Source organism: Vulpes lagopus, chromosome 6, assembly GCF_018345385.1.
Source record: "Vulpes lagopus strain Blue_001 chromosome 6, ASM1834538v1, whole genome shotgun sequence".
Lineage (NCBI taxonomy): Eukaryota > Metazoa > Chordata > Mammalia > Carnivora > Canidae > Vulpes > Vulpes lagopus.
In genome coordinates, this window is record NC_054829.1 from 107,818,582 (window position 1) to 107,846,309 (window position 27,728).

Genomic DNA, 27,728 nt, shown 5'->3' on the forward strand with positions numbered 1-27,728 from the left:
TTAACAACAGGAATCATACCTGGCATGAAATATTAAATATCCCTCTCATGTAGACAATTATGGGATTGCTGTATTGATGTATGATAAACGTACAAATCTCTTTTTTCAAAAAAAGTAAAGACAGCAGCTGTTCCAGCTCTCAGCTCTTTAGAACAAATCTGACACAAGGTTAAAACAAATTATAGAATCTCAGGTTTGAAAAGACTATTGAAGGTAATTTAATCCAACCACACCCCTTACGAAAGAGCCACCCCTTGTCAAGGGGTTATCCAGGCTATGCTCACTCACTACATCTCAAGTTGTCAATCTTTTTCTTTGAGCAGATACGACCATAGGGAAGTTCATCTTTATTTTGTTTTTAAATATTTTATTTGCTTATTCATGAGAGACACAGAGAGAGAGAGAGAAAGGCAGAGACACAGGCAGAGGGAGAAGCAGGCTCCACACAGGGAACCTGATGCAGGACTCTATCCCGGTCTCCAGTATCACACCCTGGGATGAAGGCGGCACTAAGCCACTGAGCCACCCAAGCTGTCCCAGAAATTCATCTTTATATCTAGACTAAATCCTTCCATTACAGTGTCAGCCAGGAGCTCTGTGATCATTTTTAGGTTTATGCAGAACAAATTCAACTCTTTTCCAGGAAAGAGCCCTGTGATAGTTGAAGAGAGCTCCAACCATTCCCCTGAGCCTTTTCTTTTCCTCTTAAGTAGTTAAGTAGTTTTGTTCACTCTTCCTATATGGAATGGTTTTAAATCTCTTGTCTTCGTGGACTTTTCCCCCAGAAGAAGTATAATTTGATATATTGTTGAAAGTATGATACCCAGGACTGAGTACAATCCTCTAGAAGGATACCTTTACAGAGTTGGTTGGAGTCATCTAACACCTTGTGCATAGTAGGGGATGTATTTTTTTTAATATAAGTTAGTTTAGTGAAATTCATTTTAATCAGTGTTGGGGGAAGTGAAAAGAGTAGGACACCAAAATCTTATTGCTTACTAACTAAATGTGCAAGTTTTCTATTCTTTTCTCCATCACTATTGTGCCCATAAAGAAAACTGCAATCATAAATAGACTCTCTAGAAAACTGAGTGTATTGAGGTATAAATGTTAATCAGAAAGACAAATATATTTTTATGCTGAGCTCTTAATTTCTATGAGAAGTTTTTATAGGGTTTTTATGTAATTTATATAAAATATATAATAAAATTTTCTCATTTCCTTTGTACAAAAAAAGGTAATACTTGCTAAAAAAATGTTTTAAGATTTTATTTATTTATTCATGAAAGACACACACACACAGAGGCAGAGACACAAGCAAAGGGAGAAGCAGGTTATCTCAAGGAGCCCGATGAGGGACTCCATCCCGGATCCTGGGATCATGCCCTGAGCCAAAGAAACACTCAACTGCTGAGCCACCCAGACATCCCCTTGCTAAAGACCTATATGTAAAATGTAATTCCTGAAATGAAAGAAGTTGGTCTACCTTTTCACCATATCAAAACTATAAAACTAAACTGGAAGAAATAACTTAGGATACCTCAGCTTTATTACTGAAAAAGAATAATACAACCAAACTGGTCATTTTTTTTCATTTATCAGTAATAACATAAATTCAACCCAAGTGTAGTCTTATATTCAACTTACAAAGTTAATAAAATCTTATATACAAATATACATATGCATAAACATAGATATGGATTATATAGTTATGGAGAGAGGGAGATATGTAAATATAATACATGTATATACACACATACAATATTTCCTTGTAATATTTTAGAAATAGATTATAATGCAAGCAACTAAAACTCAAAATATGAAAGTGAAAAATTTGGTCCACTTTTATCTTTACTTTTCCTTTTATACTTTATATTCTAGAACCCCAGACTATTTTCCCTTACTGCATTTAGATGAGTTTTGCTAGCATCAAAACCAATCTCTATATTATATTCACATCTATATCTGTATCTAGTCTTTTCAAGTAGATGATAATTATTTGGGTCCTGAGTTAAAAAGCAGAAAGAACCCCATTATACTCTGTTATTTGTGAAATAAACAGATTTCTGAGCCCTCACCTCCAGGAATGCAGGGACTACATGGAGCATACTTCATAAAAAAGGAAAAAGTTAAGGAGTGAAGTGAGCAGCCTAACAGCACACTATCTGTTGAATCAGAGTTCCCTGAATAACTAGTTCTGCAATGTGAATGGGGGCTGTGCTACTAATGATGCTGTTAAGGACTAAAACAGAAAAAACAAATATCATCTTTTATGTATTCCAACAATGCTGTGTAAATATATTTTTTTGAAATGAGTAGAATCAAGTTGCTATGATTTCGGCATTGGTCATCAGAACCACTTAAATCAACAATGAGAATTCTTCCCCAATTTATGGGATCTGCTTGAGCCAAAGCTGTAAGTCTACGACCTACTTGATCATATTCAATACTATAGACATTTCAATAAGCTGAGACCTTTTAAAAATCATAAGACAATAAAAAGAGGGAGAAAATAACGCTTCTCAATGGAAATGATGATACAATTTGTAATTTTAGTTACCTAAGAAAACCTTTCTCAGTGGAGACTTAGGGTCAAATGTGGTTCACTAAATTTAATTTAATCACTCAAATTTTAAACTGGGAGATGAAAATCATTTTTCATAAATTTATGATTAAACAATAAATGATGTGTATACCACTTAGGCTAATAATGTAACCAAGTATAATATTTTCAACTACTTAATTAGGCATTAATGTTTAACTGAGAATATCAATAGTTAACTGGAGAATATTAATTGAATTTAGTCCATACATATCATAGATATTTCTTTATTCCTATTAAGAAGATTCAAATTTCTGATAAAATCTAAAGAAGCAGGAAAAGAAAAATATAAAATAAACCAGAAAAAACACTAGTTTTTTTGTCTACAAAAATGTAACTACATGGGTATGGCTGCATAGTTACATTTTTATAGACAAAAAAAGAGAAATATTAATATTAATATAATTCTAAGTAAGTTGATAAAAACATGAAAAGATTATTGCACTGTCACATACTACATGTTTTTCTTGGTATAAAACTAAGACAGAATTATTGGTTAGCTGAGAAGTAAATATTAAGAGAAAACAATACTATTATTATGTATCATCATAATAATAAAGGTCTTTTTGAGACTTATGTTCTCAGCATTGTACTAGGCGCTTAAAAACATTAGATAAGTTTATCACCACAACAAACGTTATGTGTATTTTATCATGTGCATTTTTCAGATGATAAAACTGCAGCTAAGATGCTGCATTCTGTGCCCAAGGCCAGTCCATCTAACCTAAAACTAATGATGTGAGATCTTCCCTCCCTGCCTTTAAAACATCACATTTAAAAAGCCACACTCTATGCTTTAATAATCATATTGATACATGTGTCCAAAGAATTTGAATTTAATTTTTACAATTCTATATTCTTGTATATAGCAAACATTTAAAACTAGGAATACATCATATTTTTACTTTTATAGAATGTTTTATTGATTTAACATTAACAAAGGAATTTCATAGATACAAAATTTAATCAAATATTTATAGTTTTACTGTATTTTAAAATTATACTGGATCTTTATATTCAGAATCAAATCAGAGTATTAAATTGCATAATAGAAGCCAAATTTTGAGGACATTAAATTGATTGCAAAGTATTGAGCAAAAGATGGAATAAAGGTTTGATTTTTCTTTTTAAAGGCTTGGGAATTTTTTTTTTTAAGATTTCATTTATTTATTCGTGACAGACACAAAGAGAGGGAGAGAGAGAGGCGGAGACACAGGCAGAGGGAAAAGCAGGTGCCATGGAGGGAGCCCGATGTGGGACTCGATCCCAGGTCTCCAGGATCTGGCCCTGGGCTGAAGGCAGTGCTAAACCGCTGAGCCACCCGGGCTGCCCAAGTTTGATTTTTCTAAGTTAAAAAAAAAAAAATCGAAACAATTTCCAAGAAGTAAAAGTATCTTAAATTGTCATTAATCATTGACAAAGAGTATATTTTACATATAAATCTTTAGGAAAAAATATAATGAGAGATAAGGAAGAGGTTCCATAAATCAGTATTCTAATTTTCTTAGTTTTCCAAAGTGAAGTAACATTAGTACATGAATGCAAGTGATTTAAAATGATAAATAATATAAATTAATCTAGAATGTTGCATTATTATTCTCTGTGTCAAATAAAACAGTAATTTTGAGAACAGAGAGGAATTTAATCATATATTTGCTTTCTCATAATTATTGGAAAACATGCAGTTTTGACTTTTAATAATAAACTAACTTTACTATTAAAAGTTAAGTTTTCATTTTCCCTTTGATGAGAACATCCCTTTGATACTTGCTGTGAAATTAAGTTTCTCTCTGAAGGTGCACCCAACAAGGTTATATTTTTTGTTAGCACTCAGAATAGGCCTGCCCTTATAGGAAGCAGTTAGGAAGTCCCCAAGTCCCATGCTTGGAAAGGCTGTTAGTCTGAAATGTCCCTCAACAGGAAAGAATGATTGACCCATTTGCAATTGCCACTAGGTGGAAGTCAAGATATTTCCTCAATGCAAGCCCACGGAATACCGAGGCTGGCCTTGCCAATACTTCACCCAGAGCCCCAGTGTAGAGAGGAAGACCCGTGCCAGACTCACTGCCATGTGCAGGCCCCATGCCCACTCAGATGCCCACAAAGATGCTGACAGCTGTGTGAAGCCTTAACTGCCACCTCTCAGAATTTTGAATGTCAGCCAGGAATGTAAAAGAAGAGAGAGAACATCTTATAACCACAGCCAAGCTTGTGATGGCCTGATCACTCCAAAGCCTCTAAATCATTCTGAAGACTATCCACATAATCAGTTTTACAGATAAGTTTTCTTTTTTTATCTTTTCTGCCAATGTATTCAAACAGCTCAACAGCTCTTGCTGTTACTTCTTGTTCTAATCAGCCTTCCTCATACTTCAGACATCAGTAGCTTGTTCAAGAGCATATAAATTTTATTTCCACCCCGAGTTAAGACACAATGTCCAGGAGCTAGGCGCTGTGGAGGGCCACTTAACTGCATTCAACTGAGAGAAGCCAATCACTATGAATTTCCAGAACACAGACCTAAGACAGCATACCCAGGTGGTATCATGAAAGGGGACAAGACTGACCCCAAGACTGGCAGATTAACCATGATCACCAGAATCTTGACCATGATAGTCAAAGTAGGGTCCGGTCTCCCAGTCCAGAAGAGCAACTCAAGGCACAATAGCTCAAAGTACCCTTCAACTCAGATTTCGTGAAGAAAATGAAGAGAATTATTGAATAATCACTAAACCTACAGTATTGAATGAAGTATAATTATAATTAACCTAATTATAATTTGGGGAGTCAAAACTTACACATGGATTTTTAACTGTGCAATGAGGGTTTGGGGTGCTTGGAGCCTTAATACCCTCATTGTTCAAAGGTCCATTGTGTAAAACTACAACTCATATGCAATAAGGCTCCAATACAAATTTCCAAATATTTCCTCTCTAATAATTGGTGAAATTTCTTATAGACACTGTCCTGTTCTGGTGTACATCAGTCTCCTTCTGTCTTTGCACTGACCATTTATTTGACTTCTTCTGTGTACTTCAGTCCTTTCATGTCATTTGAAAGAACCAAAGTGCTTATATATTAAAGCCATCACCTAAGACTCTGCTAATGAAGTTAGTCAGTGTATATTTCTAGTACAATCACTATCTATCAGTAGAGCCCTATTTGGGTTTACCCTCCATTCGGTGCTGAAAAAAAAAATGCTGCCAATATTCACTCTCTGTTAATGTGGCTCCAAGACCTGGGACCACCCTGTTTGAGGGCTTTGCTGGGTACTCTGCAGCTTGCTTCTTTCATTTAGCACCCAGGATGATTACAATTAGGAACAGACGCTAAAGCCAGGCTCTTTCAATCTTAATCCTGGTTCTGTCACTATCTATGTGGCCTTAAGAGATCTATTGAGCCTTGGGACACCTGGGTGGCTTAGCAGTTGAGCACCTCTCTTTGGCCCAGGGCGCGATCCTGGAGTCCCAGGCTCCCTGCATGGAGCCTACTTCTCCCTCTACCTGTGTCTCTGCCTCTCTGTGTGTCTCTCATGAATAAATAAATAAAATCTTGAAAAAGAGAGAGAGAGAGAGAGATCAAGTGAGCCTTTTTCTGCTTCAAATTCTCCATCTGTACAATGGGGATAATTAGACTCACTCCTACAGTTCTGTGAGTATTAAATTACTTCACTGATATAAGGTACTGGAAACTGAAATTGGCATGTGGTATTTTATAAATGTTACCTAGTTTATTCTGCCCAGCTGACATCTGCCCAATTTAAGAGTAAAGGTCTGAATGCAATACCCAAGTAGTGGTCCTGATTCCTGTAACTAGAAAAGGGGATGTGTCTCACTTAACTAGCTAAGTGTTTTGATCAGTAAGAAGGCATAACAAAATTCCAAATTTATGCACAAGCTCACCTTAGGGAAGAGATGTGAGAAAAGTAAAACCCTCCTTTTTCTTCCGGAACTATGAGATCTAGGTGTTCATATTTAAGAGAAAGCTGCTGACGTTTGGATTAAACCTGGGCTTTCTCCATGTCCCTAAAACTGAACCTATCCTAGTGTAATGGTTAATTTTCTATGTCAACCTAGCTAGGCCACAGCACCAATATATTTGATGAAATATGTCTGTATGGTGCCATGAAAAGTATTTCTTAGATAACCTAAAACATTTCAATCAGTAGATTTTGAGTAAAATGGAATATCCTCTATAATGTGGGTGGACCTTATCCAAACAGTGGAAGGCCTTTAAAAAATCAGCTCTTCTATGGGCATCCAACCTCTTGGCCTACTCTGTCCATTTTGGACTTGTGAGCCTTCACAATCACATCAGTCAATTTCTTAGAATAAATCTCTTGACAGATAATATAGAGATAGAAATAGAGACAATACATCCTATTGATTCTGTTTCTCTGGAGAAACACTGAGCTTCTGAAAGTAGATTCTTAAATGCTAACAACCTATACTAGGTCCAGAGGGATAGTCCTCATGTCTTCTTCAATTTCCCTTGAGTAGATATTAGATGACACATATTTTGTAATTGTTTTTATGAAAGGTCAGGGACTGCCCAGCTGATGGGCCTCCATATAGTGAGAACTTAACCAGCCTGAAGGGTAGTTCGGTGACTTGACAAAAACAACATTGGATTTACAAAAAACAATGCAAAGATATACTTTCATTCTGCCTCTTTTCAAAAAGCATGAGCTCTTAATATACTGCAAATCTATGAAATTTTGGAAGAACTTGCTGTACCCTATTTTTACCTTGTAAAAATACAAATATTCATTCAATTACAAAATACCAAAAAGGTAGCTTCTTAAATTTCAACTGCATAGCACAACACTTTTTAATTCTCCTCCTGTATCAGTAAACAATGCATTTGGTGGCAAGTACCCATGCAATGTGCTACAAATGAATCACAGGTGTGTTGTGACTATTGCTCTTACCAGCTCTTAGATAAGCTGGGGAGAGTCTGGGTGGTCAGAGTTCCTGGGCCAACCACCTCTAGCCAAGAATATCTTTTCCTAAAGTTCCTCAAAGGACTGCTACTATAGAATGAAGATTAAATGTGTGCCTCCTGGTCATCATGGGCAGCAAAAACCAAGAGTGACAAGACCCAGCTCTAGTCACTGTTATACCATGACATGCTAAATATAAGCCAAATATATTATATTACCTGAATATCTGCTTCAATAGCTAGCCCACCACTGCCCACCATGGATGGATACAGAGCCCAAGGAGCTACTGAAGGAGTTCATGATCCAAACACCAATGAAGCAGAGCAAACAGCCTAAGGTTATAGTTATAAAGGGCTGGCTGATAAGCTGAAAGTGAGGCTGGCCCCAATCTTCACTTATGTTGGATACTTCTCTTTGATGTTACTTATATGCTGTCATAGCAGTACACAAGTAAGTTACAGGATAACTCTTTTACCTATGTATTTCTACTGATTATATTATTTAAAATAAATATTTTTATTTAAATAATATTTAATTAATAATTAATAAAATATTTTATTTAAAATAAATTTGATATGAAAAATGATTACATTCTATATCTCCTTAATTATACTTTAACATTACATCTATCACTCATACACAGACTCAGATAATAATTTCAACTGGTATAAATTTTTAAATAGTAAAAATGTGTTTTAAAAGTATTTTCTGTTATTGGGGTACCTAGGTAACTCAGTCAGTTAAGCATCTGACTCTTGATTTTGGCTCAGGTCATGAACATAGGGTCACGAGATTGAGCCCTGCCTCTGGATCCACAGTGGACATGGAGCGCAGAAATTCTCTCTCCCTCTGCCCCTCCCTGCTCACACACACACTCTCTCTCTCAATAAAAAAGTATTCTCTGTTGTTTAACCAAATAATTTCTCATCAGTGATTACTACCAAGAATTTGAAGAGATCATAATTTAAAAATCTTATAAAAGTTTTTCATATTATTTTACCTAGATGTTTATGCAATTAAATACTGAATTTTTAGTAAATTAAATATTGATTTTCTCTCACACTACCCTATATTTTATTATTATCATCATAAATTCCCTGCAGATTATTCCAGTGTACATTGCAAACACTATCATTGTCTATGCATACTGTTATTAGATACAAATGAGAAACACTGGCTTAAATACTCTATTTTGCAGCATTCCTAAAAATAAGTGTATGCCTACTTCATTACTGTATCTTCAATTTCTTGTCTGGTGACTAGCCCAACAAATACATGGTAAAGGAAAGAATAACTGATAAGTATGGAAAAAATCACTTTCTTTCTAAATAAAATTTCATAACTTTAGCTATTTAGTTATGGATAAGAGAAACTTCCAGAATTCCTTAGGGGAAATTCTGTTTTTCTTCAAAGAAACACTTTAAACTTTGAATAATAATCCATACTACTTAGTAAGGAAGAAAGAATTCTAAGTCAGCATTTCCAAAAATAGTAGTATGAGCAATATCAGCTCTGACCCTCCAGATTCCCTCTGATCTTCCCACTATAAAATTCCCCCACAAAATTCTTCCTCTTACCCAGTCTGACTCCTAAAAGTGACTATCATAAAAAAAAACTTAACTTTTTCTTCTTAAAATAAAAAATAATAATAATAATTAGGAATTTTTTTTTAGTTTTGTTTCATTTGTTCTTTAACATGTGAGTCCTTAACAATAGTTTTTCTGTAAGTCAGTGACCAGCTAAAAAGAAAGATTTTCCTACTGTTGTTACAATGTTTTTCATAAAGTCTTCTACTCTTCAATGACATTGCCACAGTCAAATTTGCTAAATTCTCACTTTAAGTCAAATTTGTCCATATGTTTATAAATTACCAGGAGGTAAAATAAAAGGAAACAGAGAAGAGGAATTATGTACAGAGTTCTTATTGCAAGAGTAATTGTAAAGCATTCAGTTAATAAAGTAACACTAGATAAATTTACCAAGCTTCCTGGTATGCCTACCACCTTCACCACAATCAGAGTCAAATGGAAACACCCTTCTTAGATATTTTCCCTTCTAAGAGTACTATCTACCAGAAGTGAAAGCTACAGTGGAGGAAAATTTGATTTTAACCTCAGATAAAAGTTTCTGCAGGAATATAGGAAAAACAGGCAAACACACAAAGGAACGACAGATGTTTGGCTATGAGGCCAAAGTAATTTACCATTTTAATCCCCACCACCACAGGTACCATATTTGAACAATTGGAATATGGTTCATTTAATATGTGACTATCACTTTTCCTAAAGTCTTTTTTTTTAAGATTTTTATTTATTTATTTTTCATGAGAGACACAGAGAAAGAGGCAGAGACATAGGTGGAGGAAGAAGCAGGCTCCCTGAGAGGAACCTGATGTGAGACTCGATCCCAGCAGCCTGATCATGACCTAAGCCCAAGGCATATAGTTAATCCCTGAGCCACCCAGGTATCCCTACTTTTCCTAAAACCTATGGCCCACTATATCTCACAACAATAGAAGCCAAAATGGTATGCCACCTCCAGAAAAATGTAGGTGGGTTTAGCAAACCTGGATTTACTGAGGTCATCAATTATGTAATTTGATTGTAATTTCTTTGGTACCTGTGTGGTTAATCTGTTTTTAACTGAGCTCCACTGTTGTCATATATTTAGTAAACATGGGCATAAGTATAAACATCATGATAGTTTATAGCACAAATATCCTGTAATTTGCAGTTTTAGAAGATCCTGCTGGCAAACCTTAAAACTAAAAGTTTTTAATGTCCAGAAGTATTCTTTTCATTACACTTTTGCTCATGATATCCTTGTTTTCTGAACCTCACAAACCCAGCTATTAGCTTATGTGACATGGCAGCTGAATGGACATACCAAAAAAGCTCTTATTAAACAGAGATTCTTTCTGGTTCCAATTTATTTCTCCACTAAACAAAAGGTAATTTCTCACCTGCCTGAAGAAAAAAAAAACACTTTGATTACTTTGTGAGGAGGAATTCTTGATTATTTGATCAACAAACAGTAGATTACAACTCTCTCTCATGCACAAATCTATCCTCCCATATAAAATGTATATCATAAGCAAAACAAAAATTAACTTGCTTTCGAGGCATTACTAGTGGTGAAATTTTTTTTAAATAATGATTCTAAATAGCTGGATGCCTACTGTTCCCTCCAATTCTATATCTGAGTTTGATGTCCTTAAGAAAAAAATATTATGTCTAACATGTTCCCCCAAATCTTAGATCCCCTAGAAAAAGAAGAAAATGATAGTATATACAAAAGATATTCTTTTATCTGTTGTTCTCAAATAGCTGGGAAATATGACCCAAATCAAGAAAGGTCAGTACTACTTGCATTATTAAGCCTAATAAATTAAATATTGAAGGTAAAGAAAGCCTAAGACTTAAAAGTGTAGACAAACATACTACTCATTTGAATTTCTCATTCCAGAATAATGTGCAGTTACCTGATGACTCCAGCCCAGCAAAATGTTTGTTAGTTTTCAAAATTCCCCAAGTTCCTCTTCCTTTTGCTAAATTTTACTGGCTATCTATTCATGTACCATACAACATGATACAACAAAACTAGAGGCTTTTAGAGCCAGAAGCCTTTTAGAACTGACTGTTGAACGTATGTCACAGGCAAAGCAATGTCTCCAATACTTAATATGCTAGAGGTCTTAAGGGACTTGCTCAAGGTCACACACCTGGTTAGTGAATAAAGCAAAACTAGATTCAGCCTCTGGAGTTCTGGTTCCGTGGCAAGTGTTTCTCAGTAGCATGGAAGACCTGGAGAAAAGAGGTGTTGATCGTCAGTGCTCCACTACTGAGAACAAATGTAGCTTCACTTAATCAGAATTCAGTCCTTCATTGAGCAAAATCTCAAAGTGACATCTACTGGAATACCCAGTCTCTATGGAGAAATTTAATTAAACTTCAGTCCCTTTATTCCAGCACAAATATTGTGAGGGAAAACAACTCAACTCCTCTGACATTTTTGCAAATAGGTTTAGTGGAATCTATTCTGTTTACACTTACTGACATTTGTTTTTCACTCAATTATCCCACATGGTTATTTTTTTTCTTTTCATAATTTATTGCTAGCAACTTAGCCATAAGAATAAATACAAATAATTCCTTTCTTTGGTACAAGCAACAGAGCTTAGATTCATAATAACTGAAGAGAATAAACACTCATTTTTACCCCTCCCCTTTCCTTTTCCTAATAGTTCTGGTTTACTTATTAATCAGACTAGTGACATAATCGGATTCCAACCAGGAAGAATTTAACCTCAAATGCATCAGAGGTTTCTCCTCACATGGCCCTAAAACTTTGGAAAATAATACAGTATATCCAATTACTCATCTGCCAGATAACTAAATATGACAAGGATTTTTTAATCATGTACCCATTTCCAATTTTTGCACACCTTTATTTTGAAACTGTGCAGTCTAAAAATTTCAGAAAGCTTTCATTGCAAAAATTCCTATTCCTTTTTTTAATCCATGAAGTATCATTGACTAGACATGAAACAACTAATTGTTAAAAGGATGAAAAATATGCAGTGTAGAGCAGTACTGCTGAAACTCTACCATGAGCATGAAAGCACCTGGAAATCATCATAAAATGCAGATTCAAATTCAACAGATGTGGAGTGAGGCCTCAGAGTCCACATTCCTAACAACTTCTCAGGCTAGACCTTAGTCTGCACTTTAAATGGAGTGTAGAGAAAAAGGACATTTATTTTGGAGCTGAGGAGAGCGGGATGGAAATCCAACTTCATTGGTTCCTGGCCATGAGAACTTGAGAGAGCCCACCCCTCCCCCAGAGCTTTCCTTTCTTCCTCTATAACACTCACAGCCATACCACTATCATCAGCCTTGACCCACTGCGACAGACCTCATCATGCCCTTTATCCTACTCCATGTCAGGCCACCCCTACACTCCCAGGCTGCCTGTAACGCCCGCAATTGAATCCCTGTGAGCCTCTGTGAACCTATTCTGTCCCCTTTTCCCATTTCTCCCCAAGTTCTGAAATTCTTCCATTCTATCCTCCAAAACTCAGTCAGCCATCAGCAAAATCCCCTATGTCAATCCTCCAACTACCTTCTGAATGCATTTTTTCCCCTTCACGCATTAAGAGAAACCTGGCTCTCCATTGAGGAAACTGCCACTACTGCAGTTGCCTTAATGATGTTTAGTTTCCTCTGGTTCTCACAGTACTAGGTCTAGAAGTAGAGAACATGTCCTTGGTGCTCCTTATTGCTGCTTTCAGACAATTTTCCAATTCTTCCTCATTCCTAAAAACTGCCCATTTAGGATTTCTGTCATCAGATTATATCATCACGGGATCCCTGGGTGGCGCAGCGGTTTGGCGCCTGCCTTTGGCCCAGGGCGCGATCCTGGAGACCCGGGATCGAATCCCACATCAGGCTCCCGGTGCATGGAGCCTGCTTCTCCCTCCCCCTGTGTCTCTGCCTCTCTCTCTCTCTGTGTGACTATCATAAATAAATAAAAAAAAATTATTTAAAAAAAAAAAAAAAGATTATATCATCACCCATGACTCCTCGTTGTTGTCACAACAACCTAGCCATCCCATGGTTATTACCCTAGACTTCGTTTCTATCAATAACTGCATCTTCTCTTTAGTGTCAATTGCATGCATCCTACTCTCTGACATCACATCCTATCATTTCATCCTATTTTGTCTCTATTCTGTACCCCATACTTTCATACCATTGATGTTACTAAGCCATTGATCCTACCATCTTTTCAGTGGTTTTCATCCCTTCAACATCCTTATTTCCCTTCTTTTCCAACTTAAATTTCATTGTCAATGATTATTGACTCCCTTGCCTCTCTACAGTTTTACTGCTCTTGCTTTCCAAAACTATAATCTTATCTAAATCAAATTTCTGCCTGCTCCAAACATTCCTCTATGCTAAACATGGTGGAGAAAAACACAAACCAGGACAACTGGTCTTGCTTTAAATATTTGACTCTCTACCATTCATACCAAATATCTCTAGTCTATACACTTTTTTAATCATGGAGGCTGACATTTTACACTATCTCAAGTTCTCAATACCTCTCCTCACACTGTTATCATCAGCTGATAGACTTGTTTCCTATTTTACTGAGCAAAAAACTGGATGCAATAAAAAAAAAAACAATATCTACATCCTTCAACAACAGATCTCCCACATGCCTATATCAGCAAACATCATTGCTTTCCTGCCTGTTACCATTGTTGAATTGTCCAATGGTCCAATAAAAAAAATCAATCTTTATACTTATGCACTAGGTATTTCCTCTCACTAATTCAGCCCAGCCAAGCCTGCAGATAGCTAGAGCCTTGGCCAATACCTGAATGTAACCTAAGAGACCCTGATCCAGATTCCAAATTTCTGACCCATAGAAACTATGAGTTAAAAAATGCTTATTGTTTTAAGCCACTAGATTATGGGGTGATTTGTTCCACAGCAATAAACATAATAAATGAATTAATGAAATGACAGATCATAAGATCAACATAATATCTACTAGCTAATTAGGAAGGATTTACAAACCAGTCAACTGAAGAGCTAATTTTCACATACCAGGAAGGGGAGTTACAGTATGTAGTTCTTCTAGATAATAGGGGCTTATAAGGGAAGTCAATAAGGAGTGAAGCTTCATATAAAACTGTAGAGTGTGAGTAAAACATCTTCCATTCTTCTGAGCCCTAGTGGGAAAGCAAAAAAAAACTCTCTAGCCAAAAAGAATATTTGACAATTATGAATGCCCACTCTCCAGGCAGAGTTAACATCCATTTTCAGTGCAGTAAGGTGGAAAGAGAGGTCCTAATATCTGGCGGGGGGGGGGGGGGGGGGGGGGGGGGGGGGGGTCAGGAATGCTGAGTCATTTCTTGCCTCTCCTGAAAATGAACAGCATTTACATTTGTTAGTCCTAAAGAATACAATAGCAGCAATTTGGGCAGATTTCTGTCAGTGCTGCCCCTTTCTCATGGGGCCAACCAACTTGCACGATTTTTTTTTTAAGATTTTATTTAATTATTTATTTATTCATGAGAAACAGAGAGGTGGAGATACAGGCAGAGGGAGAAGCAGGCTCCACGCAGGGAGCCCGATGGGGACTCGACCTGGGGTCTCCAGGATCAGGCTCTGGGCCCAAGGCGGTGCTAAACCACTGAGCCACTTGGGCTGCCCAACTTGCACAAATTCTTATTGGAGTGGCATGCAAACCAGAAGCAGACAGCATCACATTGAAAGCAACCAAGTGTTTAGAGGTCAGGTTGCCCACTCATCATTAATGGCCAGATATTCAGGGCCTGGAGCTCCCAGGTTAAAAATGACCCACCATGCCCTTTAAATCACAATTAAAATATCAATGATACTTTCACATTTGTAGCTAATATGGAGTCTAAATTCAAGCTCCTATTTGATGAAGAATTCCTCAGCTAGTCTTATATCTAAGCCCATAGGTTTTAAATTTAGGAAAAAGTTTAATGACCATCAGAGAAAGAAGTCTCATTCCAAAGTAGTTTTTTGTTTGCAGAAATTCCTACCAAAACACTTAAGAGTATCTATCTATTGATAAATTGATTAGTAGATGCATAGATAGACACAAACACATTTAGTTAAATTCATGTAAGTATAAATTTTTTTAATTTAGCAATAAAAGGTATTTTGCAAAACATAAGTAGAAAAGTATCAACTAATTAAAGAATGTTTTCATTTTTAAAAAAACTTTTTCCTCTACCGGCAACTTCAAACCAAGACACAGTTCTCCTAGGTTTTACAAAGCATCCAACACTGAAGGTAATCAAATCTTACACCTATAGTTTAGGTGTTCCAATAGAAAAGTATGAAAATTTTAAACACTTTGTTTACGGAAAAGATGCATTTGAATATCCAGTATTCTAAGTGAAAGATCTTTACTACCATAAAGCAGTTGATGTTTTCATATAATTTGAATGTACCCATTATTAATTATATTTGTGGCCATGATTAATACAGAAGCTATCAAGCCATTTGTACTAACTCATATAAAACGTGCTCTTTGAACTTCATCTTTCCTCTAGCTACACTCACTCCCATGATGATCTCATCGAGTTACTTGGCTTTAAACATCATCTATACACTGATGATTCCCAAATTTATATCTAGAGCCAGACAGCTCCTCTGAACTCCAGACTCATATATCCAGCTGCTTGTTTGACATCTCTATTTAGAGACCTTACATGCATTTTACACTTATCTTGTCCTAAACCAAACTTCTGATCTTTTCTCCCAAACCTTCTCCTCCCACTGTCTTCTCCATCTCAGTAAATAGGAACCCTATCCTCCCAGTTACTTGGGTGAAAATCTGGGAGTTATCCTTGACTCCTCTCTTTCTTTAACGCCTGACATCCAATCTATCAGCAAATCCTGTCAATTCTACCCTCCATATCACTCAGAATATGACTACACTATCTCCACTGCCACTGTATTGATCCAAGGCACCATCATCTCTCACTTAGATTACTCAAGAGCCTCCTTACTAGCCTCCTACCCCTATCCTGCTCCCTATAATCTATTAGATACACAACATTCAGCAATTAACACACAAGTAATTAAGAAAAGCATGTCATCACTTTGTCTGCAACCCTAAAATTGCATCTCATTTCAGGAAACTAAAAGCCAATTCTATAGGGTCCTACATAATCTCCACATCTCACTCTCTACCTCCTCTACCCTGTTACCTCTCTAACTCATATCCTGGTATTTTCCCCATTGTTCACCCTATTTGAGTTGTTCTGGCCTCTTTATTGTTCCTGGAAGACTCAGGGCCTTGGCAGTAGCCCATCCATTGTCTGGGATGCTTTTGATCCAGTTAACACATGGCTCATTCCCTTACTTCCTTCAAATCGTTGCTGTACTATAACCTCCTCAGGGACTCCCCTATTGAAAGTATAATCCCTACCCTCCTCAACAATACTATTCTCCTTTGCTTTATTCATCTCCGTAGCCCTTCTCATCTAACAGTGTAAATATTTTATTTGTTTGTTTTCTGTTTCCCTTCACAAGAATGTAAACTTCCTGAGGGAAAAAGCTTCAGTCCATTTCATTAATACTATATAGCCAGTTCTTAGATTATGCTTAGTAAAAGGTAGGCACTCGATAAATATTCACTGGGGCACCTGAGTGGCTCAGTCCATTAAATGTCTGCCTTTTGCTCAGGTCATGATCTCCAAATCCTGGGATTGAGCTCCTCTTCCAGATCCCTGTTCAGCAGGGAATCTGCCTACCTCTCTCCCTCTGTGCCTCCCCCCTCCCTACCCTTCCTCCACTCCTGCTTCCATGCCCGCACTCCCTCTCTCTCAAATAAATATATAAAATCTTTATTAGAAAATTAAATATATAAATACTCATTGAAAATATGAATATTAATGAACTGGAAAACTACTAGCACAAATATTTTATTATTAATAGTTCAATAGTCACTATCCTAACTAGTACAATGAAAGCCCAATACAGTAGTATTCATTCCTCCTTGCAACAAACATTCTTTATCATAGCATTAAATACCTAAGATCTTTTTCACCTTGACTTTATGAATTTTTGCAGCAAACCTAAGCTCCAAAGTCATGACTTTTTCTGAAAACATTGGTTTCTGAATATATCAATATCTTCTCACATCTGAAAATCTCGTTAGAACTGATGATCATATCACTATTTAAAACCAAAAGGACACAGTATGTGTGAGTTTGAACCCCCTCACTCCTCCACCAAATGAAGCCAGAGAAATATTTTGCAAGAACTGAATGGTTATAGAATAGAGGTCTACAAACTGTGGCCTGGAGACTAAAGCCAGCCAGGATTGCCAGATAAAAACAGAATAGTTAGTAAAATTTGAATTTCAGATAAGCAACAACTTTTTTTTTGTATAAATGTATCCCAAATATATACTAAATGCTAAATCTGGAAACTTTAAATCTGGCCCACCACCTGTTTTTGTAGAGCCTACAAGCAAAGAATGGTTTTTCCATCTTTAAATGGTTGGAGAAAAATTAAAAGAAGAATAATATTTCATGGCAAGTGAAAATTATATGAAATTCAAATTTCATTGTCTATAAATAGTATTTGTTATTGGAACACAGACACTTGTTTTCTTACTCTCTGTGGCCGCTTTCACATTATGTCAGCAAGGTTGATTATTTGCAACAGAGAACATATAGCTGCAAAGCCTAAATATCTAATGTCTGGCCCTTTACAGAGAGTTTACCAACCCCTGTTGTAGAATATTTACTTTTATACTTCTCCTTACCAAAAGCAAACCAAAGTAACTTCTTTCCCTTTAGAACTCTCTCCGCACAGGAGTACTTCTGTTACTTTATCATTATACTAGAAAGAAAAGTATGAAGCAAGCTGAGAAGAGGCAGTGTGATGAAGGTTGTGGGCTGTAGATCCCCACAGAGTTGAATATGAATCCTTTCTTCACCCATCAGAGCCTGAGTGAGTTGCTTACATGGGGGCCATATGAATGCCATCACACAGGGTGGCTATAGGGTTAGGAGATAAGGATTAAAAGCTTAATTTTAAAGGACAAAAAAGGATCAATTTCTAGACTATACCAGAAGGTATGATTGTCAGAAGAACAAAAAACAGAGAGAGAAGAAAAGTGAAAAGACAAAAATTGAGATGAGGAGGACAGACTTCTTAATCACTCACAAAGAGGTAAGCTAAAGTGAAAAATATAGACTTTACATGGATTCAAGCAAAAATATCATGACCAAAATTAGAGAAGTATGGTTAGATTTATTTGGGCTAAGGCAGTAGTAAAACTCTTTTCAAGGTAAGTAAATCTTGGATTGCATCTGCTCAATATACATAAATGATATAAACCCCACCTGCAGAGTCATATGTTTGGAAGGAAAAGCCTTTCATGTTGCTTTTAGTATGAGGGGAAGGAGAAAAGACATAGCGACATTTACATGGCTGTGGAATCCCCCCCCAGGTTCTCAAAAGCACCACCAACATAGAAAATAGCATCCACAATTTCTTCAGCCATTCTCTCCAGGAAATATTTTCTATTTTGGTCCCTGGGTTAAAGTATCAAATCCCTGTTTTTAAGGTCTAGAAATATAGGAAGTATATAGGTCCCTGTTTTTAAGGTCTAGAAAAATATGAAGTACATAAAATAAAGGGACAGCATATAAGATTTATCAAATAATTGTATCTGTGACCCATGACCCGAGGCAGTGGTTCTCAACATGTGAGCCTCACATGTAAGACATTCTCCCAAACACAACTTCTGACACTAGATATAGTGCACTTCACTCCTCCTAAAAGGCGTATCAGCATGGGAGAGAGTGAGAGTGATGTTATCACAGAGATAACCTTGAGGTTGTTCTAAATATATTTTCAAATGTAAATTATTTGCAAGCTTCAGTACTTCAACTGTATTTGGCAACAAATACAATGACAGCCTCACTTCTGACCTAGGTCATAACACTGTAATTGAGTAATACTGTTTTATGCCATTTCCCAAGAATAAAATTATTCTGACATATAGAAGTCCATACTAATATTGATCATGGTAATGCCTGTAATCAATCCCCAAGGTTACTTCGAGAATTTATTTTTGAAATTGATTTTTGTTCACAATATAAGTTGATGTGCTTCACAGCTGATGGGAAATTGATTTTTGTTCACAATATAAGTTGATGTGCTTCACAGCTTCACAGCTTCACAGCTCCACTCAGAGCTGGAGAAGACACTCATTAATTCATTCATTAGTTCATTTGTTCTCAGCATAAAGCTTGCATGTTGAGAACCACTGACCAAATGTGATAGACTACAAATAGAGACATTTAAAATATTTCAATCAACCAATATGTAAGGAGATCCTACTCTTTGCCAGTTACAGTTCTGGGAATGAAGATGAACAGTGAAAGCCCTGGCCCTCCAGGATCTCAAAGTCTAGTGGAGGCAACAGACAAAACAATTTCAATGTAGTATGATTAAATAAAATGGTAAACATAAACACAGTACATTATGAGTTGAGGGAAAATGAACTGAATCAGTAAGGGAATGATTAGAGAAAGCATTGTAAGAGAGATAATACATTGAGCAGCTGCCCACCATCAGTAATACTGGGTTCTGCAAGCCATAGATAGTTGTTAAAAAAGTAGTATGGTGCCTGACATAAGTGAGCTCACAGTCTAAGATGAAGGCCAAATCCATTAACTAATCTCAAAAGCAAATGGAAAGTCAGTGAACTATGTTGGTGCCCTTGTCTCTAACCAGGCCTCTCACCTTCACAAACCTGTATTCTCTTGCTCCTCTGTGGCTGGTACTTTAAGAAATAACTTCTTAGCAAAAAATTCTCTCCCTGATGGGAATGGCCACAAACATAAGTATAGGATATGAGAGGCCACTTCTTTATATGACATCGGTCCCCTAGAAATAGCTGATTGTTCCAGAAGTAGATATCTGACCCAAACTGGACTATTCAATGATCTCTTATTAAAAGTTGAAATTCTAAACTGAGATGCACTAGAACTTGGAGGCCAATCACATTAATGGCAATAGCTATAAAGAACAATGACAAATCCCTGACGCATAGAAGACCCATCCTGCTTTACTCTTTCCACATGTTGCTTATTGGGCTCCTTTCAATTCTGTAAGACTTCTAATTTCCTTCCAACTGCAGAGGTCAACTAGAGTCAATTCTTATGCATATAGATCAAGAAACCTTGACACATGTCCCTTGATACATGTCCACATAGTTTCCCAACTCCTGTACCCAGTCTACCTATATTTCCCTGTGATCAAACAATTTGCTGAGAGATTAGTTGCTCATAAAGTTTAGTATCTTATCTACCCTGCAGAGAGGTAATAGTTTGGGGGGACTTGTGGAGATACAATGTTGGAATCCAGAGAATTTATGGCAGGGGTATTTAAGGACCTACTGAACCATGATAATCCTGTAATGGAGATATTTGGGCATACAGAGAATTATCATTAATGCCCCTCAAATTCCACCAAATATGGTTCCAAATCTTAGTTCTGTCATTCACATAACCAAATATACACAGCTAGTATATGACAAAGCCAAAATTTGAAATCAAATCTGGCTATTTTCAAATTTCATATATTTTTGATACCATACATGTATCTGTTAATGCCTATTTTCATTTTTCCTTTAAATCAGTGCTTCTCACTGGGTGTTGTGCTATATGTTGGCAAACTGAACTTCAATCAATCAATCAATCAATGATTCTCAACTGGGGGCAATTTTCCACACACATGCCCAGAAGACTTTGAACAATGTCTCAAGTCATTTTTGGTTGTAAAACTGTGAGGTGCAACTAGTATCCAGTGGGTAGAAGCTAGAGATGCTGCTAAATATCTTATAATGCACAGAACACACCAACAACGTTAACTATATGTCCCAAAATTCCAAGGGTGCTGAGGTTGAAAAACTCTGCCTTAAATCAAACAAATTTTCTGACGAATGTTTGATTCAAATGTACAAAAAGAATTAAACAAAAATTCCATTCTATGCAAGATATTAGAGTTGTATGCAGTCACTTATTAAAAATTTATTGATGTAAAAACTATTTCTATTTTTAAATAGGAAAGGCATGCTTCATAACAGTTATGTATAATATGATCTCATTTTGTAAAAAAAAAACAGTCTATATAGGCATGAACATGGGTTCATTTACATGTAGGAAGAGAACTGAAAAACTATAATACCTCTAAATCAGTAGTGTCTAGCACTAAAGAGAAGAGAGATTATTAAATGATTTGTTTTTTCTCTTTTTTCCTTGAGATGCATTTCTAAATTAAAAGTTATTAGTTTTCATTTTAAGATATAACTCTACTTCTCAGCCTCATGCCTGACATCAGCTGGTTCAGATTGGTTCATACTACCACATATCTTGCTTCACCCACCTACATACTCAAGAAAAGAAGTACTGTTACATTAAAAGAGGCTCAGAAATGGCACCTTTGTTTATGAGGCTCTGGTGCGTGTGTGAAAACGTCCATTACATTCATTCAAGGCCTCATATTTCCCCAAACTTCTTTGCTTTGTACTTAGGTGAATTAGTCCTAATTCATGCTGTGACACCCCCACATCACTCTTCTTTCTGCTACTGAGTCAGTTCTTGTTAAGATCGACTTATTTCTGAATAAGCCTTAGATGAATGAAACATCTTTTACAGCTCCAACTCCTCCACTTGTAGCACTTAACTGAGGGAATGGAAGAATTTTAGAACCTAAAACTAAAAAAAAAAAAAAAAATCATTAATGGAAACACATTTTTTCCCAAATAGTCCTAAGCACTCTTAAAACTGACCCTCATATTCCTTCTAGATTTGTTTCTTTCATCAAGCACAATAGCCATAATATATGTCTTCTTTCTATTCCTATCAAAGCCACAAGAAAGACGGATTTGATCTTCATTTGGGAAGTTAACTGACTAGGATGGGTCAGTCCAGAACTACTCTCTTTCAGGTGCTAGAGACAAACTCCTTTGCTATAGTTACATGCATTTTTAAAAATATAGACAACTGACTAGGGAAAACTCTCTTTTGGGGGCAAAGGAGCAACTTTTCAGTAACTGAAAAGCATTTTCTATAATTTTCCTTCTTTGTTCTGTGTTTGTTACTACTGCAAAGACATTTTAATAAAACTCAGAATAAAATAGAATGGCACATCAAATTAAATTATATTCCAGGGATCCCTGGGTGGCACAGTGGTTTGCCGCCTGCCTTTGGCCCAGGGCGCGATCCTGGAGACCCAGGATCGAATCCCACGTCGGGCTCCCGGTGCATGGAGCCTGCTTCTCCCTCTGCCTGTGTCTCTGCCTCTCTCTCTCTCTGTGTGTGACTATCATAAATAAATAAAAATTTAAATAAATAAATAAATAAATTATATTCCAAATAGTTCCTTCTCTTTCCCACAATACTCCCTCTGATCATTTGAATGCACTGTACATTCTCAAGACCTTGCCTCTAAACAAGGTCTTTCTTCCAGTTCCTGCACACCTCAGTAGAACATGTGTATGAGTGTGTGTGTAAAAATGTATGTATGAATATGTTTGTGTGTGGGTATGAGTTTGTGTGTGTGTGTGTGTGTGTGTGTGTGTGTGTGTGTTTATTCCGGATGAATGGAATAAGACATTTACTGAACATCTCAAAACTGAGGCTGGAAAATAATAGTAGATACTTTAAAAATATGTGTTGAATGAATGATCAATGAATAAACAAAGTCCATAGCATTTTAAATAAAACTTAAAAGTGATATATTGTCCTTCTCTTGATAAGTTCATACCTTTGTAAGAGAGAGTACTTGCATCACCAACAACTGTTCCTGAAAATTTGCACTATCTTCATCATTTCAATAAACACATTAATTGCTTGAATTGGAATCTTGTTTTTCCATGAAGGTATCAACACATTTGATGTGTTTTTGCTCCTGACAGAATGAATTAAGTTTTTTAAAAAACTCTATCTCACTGAGAAATTAGTCTGCTAATACTTCTTTTTGATTATAAGTAATTAAGTATTCTATATAATCATGGGAAGGTATTACTTTTAGCTGAACTGAAAATAGAATTATAATGAAACAGAGAAAAAAAAGAAACAGAGATGATAGATTTCATTTTTAAATGATAAGAATGACTTATTGTTGAGTTAAACCCAAGTTACTTTTACATGTAGTAAAATGCAAACTGTTTTAGCTCCCATACATGGCAATTTCTATGATTAAGTGTAATTAATTTATCTGGCAATTGTAATTAGTAACCTCTGTCCTACTGTTTCGGGAAATTTCATCCACAAAAGGCATTGGTCAACTATTCATCATAAGTAATAAAAGCTTTCTTTCATGGAAAGATCTTTTAAAACAATTAGCAATTAATGAAAAGTATGCAAGTACCCAGAAATTCCAAATGCTCAATTTCAAATGACATGTTCCTTAGCTATCCCATCAGCAAAAGAAGCAGTTTAAAAAATAAATTAATTAATTAATAATAAATAAAAATAAAATAAAATAAAATAGTAGTTTATTTTTTTTAAAGATTGTATTTATTTATTCATGAGAGACACACACAAAGAGAGAGGCAGAGACACAGGCAGAGGGAGAAGCAGGCTCCATGCAGGGAGCCCGACGTGGGACTCGATCCCGGGTCTCCCGGATCAGGCCCTGGGCTGAAGGCGGCGCTAAACTGCTGAGCCATCCGGGGCTGTCCCAAAAAGTAGTTTAAATCTAAAAACTATTGGTAAGAAAAATTACAAGAAAGAAATTAATTAATCATGTGTAAAATTCAATATAAATGTTAGAAATGTAAATTAAAATAATAACATCACAAAACAAGTAGAGAAAGAATACATTAAGAGCATGTAATAGTTTTATATTGACTATATTCAGTTTTGTCTCTAAACTCAAAGTGAATAGTTTATATATCTCATAATTTATATAATCTCATGCTCATATTTTATGTTTATCAGGAAAAAAGTTGATCTATAGAAAATTTGCCTATATAAACTGCTCCATGTACTAAAATTATATTTTTAATTTGATGAAATAATCATTTCTCAAGTACTGGAAATACTTCCCTATTATCAAAGTAATTTTCACCTCTATTAAAGGACCTTCTTAGGTTTGGATTACAAACATATGTTTGTATTATACCAGAAAATTTAACTGGATAATTTTTTAAAACTGAGTCACTATCTGAAAAGATAGTGATAGCATTGTGATAGATCTACATAGAAAACAATTTCTACTGTTCTCTCTGACTCTTTCTGCAGTATCCTGAGTCAAGACCTCCTGTTGACCAATTCTCACACCAGCTCTATTAGCTCTAAAGGGTTCCCTTCCGGTTCAAATCCATTAGCAATCCCTAAATTTCAACAAAAATAAAAATTAGGTGATGTTATTTGCCAGAAAATTACTCAACAAACCAGACATTTGTTCAATGATGAATTATTTTCTGTGATGGATAATAGTTTGTCTAATATGCTACTCATTAAGATATACCTTGTATCATAAATATTCTTGTATCTTGAATTTTATCTTATTCAGCTCATTTTGTCCATTCATCTTCACAGATCTGAGTTTAAAGCTGTTTCCTGGGATCCCTGGGTGCCGCAGCGGTTTAGCACCTGCCTGCCTTTGGCCCAGGGCGCAATCCTGGAGACCCGGGATCAAATCCCACGTCGGGCTCCCGGTGCATCCCAGGGCTCCCGGTGCTTCTCCCTCTGCCTATGTCTCTGCCTCTCTCTCTCTCTCTCTCTCTGTGTGACTATCATAAATAAATAAAAATAAAAAATAAAAAATAAATAAAGCTGTTTTCCCCCCTATATGGATAAGCATGTCATCTGTAATGAAGACTCTGTAGGGCATTGTCACAGACATTTTTGTCTACCACATACCTCATCTTAGATGTCTGCTCTGTAATAGGTCTTCCTGACACTCCTCTGATGACAGAACATCAACCCACGGAGGAAAATAAGATTATCATTCCGTGGACAAGCATCACTAACGGAAACTGTAGAAACCAAAACATGGAACACCAAGAATAAAAACAGTAAGAATAGTTTCACATGTTGTATATGACATGTAAAATATAGCATTTGTTCTTACTCTTATTAAAATGGAATATTTTCTTTCACTTGATCAATGCTAATGAGCTATAGTTAAGCCACAATCTTTTGTGACATGTGACATGTCTCTCAATAAAAGGAAAAGTATATCATAAGCCTACTTCTTAGCTGTGACATGCTGTCTAGGCTCTGGTATGCCTCAAGTTGGAAAATATGCCTTTCCCTTCACAAAGAGAAATACCACATGCCACAAAGACTGTGAACCCTGTAGGGGTACTAACTCATGGTTTTCTGAAACTGTAAACTACCTGTTTTTAAATTATATGTTATTAATATATTTTTATTCAATTTTCTTTATTTAATTTTTTAAAAGGCATCCTTCTAATAGCAATTTATTTAGTGTTGGGATAATTCCAAATAACTGCTATTTCTTTGACTACTATATTTTATTTTTAAATCTCAGGTAACATGTCCTTGAGGTGAATTGCTACAGCTCTCTAGCTATCTTCAGACTTTAGACTGAATATCTAAAGCAGTGATTCTCAAACTTGTCTTCACATTACAATCATGTACGAGATTCAAAAACATACCAATGCCTATCTTCCACCCCAGAGATTGCAGATTAACTGGTCCCAATGCGACCAGAGCTTAGAAATTTTTAATATATGCTAAGACTATTCTAACATCCAACCAACTTCAGAAATCACTGGTCTTTAGGAATATTGATTAACATACCATCATGTGGATATTAGATAATATTTACTATCATCATTGTCTGAAAAAGTCAGAGAATGATATTCAGACTAATTAACCTTACCAGTAATTGTTACCACATATTAAAATACCAAGCATTTTACCAACATTTTATCTAATCTTCACAACATTCTAGCAAGATAGATATTATTATTCTTACTTCACACATGGGGGAAAGGTCAGAAAGTTTAGGTTGTTTGCCCAATGCCATCAACTAATAAATGGTAGGGCTAGTATTTGAATCCATGTCTGTTTGACACTAAAAGACTTATTCTTTCCATTATGCTGTAATTTTCAGTAGAGGTGATATCACCTCCAAGGAAGTAAAAATCAAAGGAAGTGAAGATCAAACGATTCTTAGATACTATAATGGGTTTTGGCTCTCCAAATTTCAACTTCGCTGATGAAATTTTATTCTTTAATATTTAATTTCTCTTACTGAAAAAAATTTAAATTTAATTTTATTTTTCTACTTAGGATGTTAAGAATGAAAAAAAAAATTGAGAAACACTATACTATACCATACTCTGCCTCCAACTATTTTGGTTAACAATTAGTTAACATGTATATTACTCACATACCACATACATATTATCTATTTATCTACATTATATAGAATACCTGTAGAGAAAATGGCTCTCCCCTCAATTTTATAATTCCCAAGTTGTACTTATAATTGAAAAGAACCACAGTATAAACAAAAATATATATGTTATAGGTCCCCAAGATGCTAATGATAGGAGAGGAAGTAGTAAGTCCAAAGAATATTATCAATCAGTCTTCATGAATGTCTATTATATATTATATACAGCATTATAACAGTAGGTTGTTGGTTCAAAAACTTAAGAATTTCCTGGGTGAAATCTGAAACTGGCCTAGCGCGTGAAAGGTAAGCAGAGACAAAAGAAAAAGTCAGACCACTCCAGATTGGTAGGTGGCAGGTTTAGCAAGGGAACTTATAAGGCTTATCTTGGGTGGCCACAAGATGAGTACATCTCTACACCCACCCACTAGAATCTTAAAAGTTTATATAGAGGCCTTAACTAGATTCAGTCACATAGTCCATCCTGATGGTCTCAACAACACATTACTTTCTCAAGGCTGTTTCCTTGAGGCAGCCTCTGATTCAGGGAAGGCAGGCAGAACACATATTTCAAGTATATGGGAAAGGGTGAGAAGTCCCCAAGAGCCTTGGTCCAACTTGAGGGTCAACTGGTGGTCATGTCCTCTTGATGACCTCCTTCAACATAGGTATATAATAGGGGCACCTGGGGGGCTCAGTTGGCTAAGCTTCTGCCTTCAGCTCAGGTCATGATCCCAGGATCCTGGGATCCAGCCAGCATTGGGTATATAATAGGTATATAATAGAGTAAGCTTTCTCTGATATGACATGGTTATATGTTAAATTATTTCAAAGTTTAAACATCTAGAGTCAAGAATCAAATCATTCAACTTTGTATCTCCTATAGCACTGGGTGTCATATAAACTAGTCAATCAACAAATATGTGTGAAATTAAAAAGAAAATGCGATTTCCATCACCATACCATCACACAATCTGATACACACAATAATAAAACAATTTTAAGCAAATTTTAATTAGTCTTTATTGGTTCAGAAGATTTTTTTACTTTCTTTAGAATAATTAATTTTAAAACATTTATATTCTATAACAGAAGAAAGTGTAGCACAGAAAGATTATCAAACTTTAATATCTTCTCTTAAAAACTATTAATTTGATTTACTAAGCTGTCACCACACCCCTAAGGATAACACATAAAGAGGCATTTGAGGATAGTGGCAAGTACTCAAATA

At 35.9% G+C, this 27,728-nt stretch overlaps 1 long non-coding RNA gene across 8 annotated transcripts in view; it reads right to left on the reverse strand.

Annotated features, from left to right (window-relative positions):
- LOC121493154 overlaps window positions 1-27,728 on the reverse strand; it is a 399,396-nt gene that overhangs the window by 137,141 nt on the left and 234,527 nt on the right. For 7 of the 8 annotated variants that reach the window (XR_005988392.1, XR_005988389.1, XR_005988388.1 and 4 more), the window contains exons 3-4: window positions 24,991-25,106; window positions 11,266-11,347 (exon numbers count right to left, since the gene is read on the reverse strand). This is a non-coding gene — a long non-coding RNA (uncharacterized LOC121493154). The remainder of the gene's footprint in view (window positions 1-11,265; window positions 11,348-24,990; window positions 25,107-27,728) is intronic. The other variant, XR_005988391.1, reaches the window with a different exon arrangement.